Raw genomic sequence first — 1,418 nt, forward strand, 5'->3', positions numbered from 1 at the left:
TTCCACTAGTTACTAATCCTACGTTTGTTTTATCAGCGTACTGACGTGTACATATTTTATTTCGAAACCAGAATATTTGAAAAAAATTCAAAACTAGTTATGATAAAGTAGCTTGTGAACATTTTACTGTTATCACTAGATGCCTAGTTTATAAGCAGACACTAGAAACTCGGCTAAAGTAGTAAGAGGTCTGTTTCTTGGTTAAGATTAATTACAAACTAATTACAAAATTGCCTGTTGCACCAATGACTTGACAAAAAAATGAAACGTTAAAACGCACGTGGAAAAAAAGGGATGTACTTGGAACGAAAAGCGTGCATCTGACCAAGTGTAACGCTATCCTTCAGATTGCTCTCAACAAGGCCGCCTTAAAGACCACGAGCACGAGGGCGCTGCGGCTGACATTCTGCAGCCACAGGTTGAATGACAAAGAGCCCCCGTCAGCACCAGTCCCGGGAGTCTGCCAGCTGCACAGTCCCCACGGCAAAGTCCACTGGAACCGTGCAGTCACGCCCTGGCTGCGGGAACTGCAGATTCCCAAACTATTGCAAGTCACCAGGTCTTGGGACAAGGATTGGCTGGCCGAGGACGTTGGTACGGGCATGCCACGAGTCCAAAATAACTCCCGCCTGAGTCCCTTCCCTCGGAGCAGAACGCGGCTAGGAGAGTCTGGAGGCACCACGTGAATCAGCCCCACGTCTTCCCTTTTCCAGATCAAAAGCATCTCCTGAGGAGCCTACTGAAGACCAGCGGGGAAGCAAGTCCCCAAGGTCACCCGCACCACGACCCAACTTCTCGGCCAGGCAGGCCGGTGGCAGTCGCCTGACCACGGGGCCGCAGCTCTGCTGGGAGAGGCGCTGTCCCGAGCCTCAAGGTCTCCTTCACCAACGCCGCCGCGCTCCCGGGCCACGCGGCTGCTCGAGGCCACGATGCCAACCGGGCCGCCTCCCTCCTCCCGAAGGCCAAGGTCTCCGCTCCCCCGAGGCTGCCTCCGATCCCCCAAGGCGGCCAGGGCACCGCGGGGTCCGCGCTAAGCGCCGGCGGCCGTTACCCAACTAACCGTTATGCGCGGCCCCGGTGCCGAACGTGTGCGTGACGCGGCGGCGCGGCTGCAGTTCTGCGGCGCTCAGGGCCCCGGGTGGCGTCCTCTGCCTGCCGCTCGTCCGCTCTCTCCAGCACCCACGCGGCCCGCTACTCACGTCGCAGCTCGCCAGCACTTGGTCGGCCGGGGGCGGGTTAGGCGGCTTTATATCGCGCCGGGAAACTGGAGCATGCGCACAGGGGGCGGAGCCGGCCGTCCCCGCGGCCGCCCCCTCCCCCGATACATACTCTCAAACAGCCAGTCGCTCCTCCACACGCTCTCAGGCGCGCGCGCCCGGCCGCTCGCTTCCTCGCTCGCTCGCGCGCGCGCGCCCCCT

At 59.6% G+C, this 1,418-nt stretch overlaps 1 protein-coding gene across 1 annotated transcript in view; it reads right to left on the reverse strand.

Moving 5' to 3' along the window:
- Positions 1–1,378, reverse strand: part of SLC16A1 (solute carrier family 16 member 1) — a 33,783-nt gene extending 32,405 nt beyond the window's left edge. The window contains exon 1 of the mRNA XM_006919650.3: positions 1,061–1,378. The gene's annotated coding sequence lies outside the window, so the exon portion shown is untranslated. The remainder of the gene's footprint in view (positions 1–1,060) is intronic.
- Between the last annotated feature and the right edge of the window lie 40 nt (positions 1,379–1,418).

The sequence above is a fragment of the Pteropus alecto genome, unplaced genomic scaffold, assembly GCF_000325575.1.
Source record: "Pteropus alecto unplaced genomic scaffold, ASM32557v1 scaffold106, whole genome shotgun sequence".
NCBI lineage: Eukaryota > Metazoa > Chordata > Mammalia > Chiroptera > Pteropodidae > Pteropus > Pteropus alecto.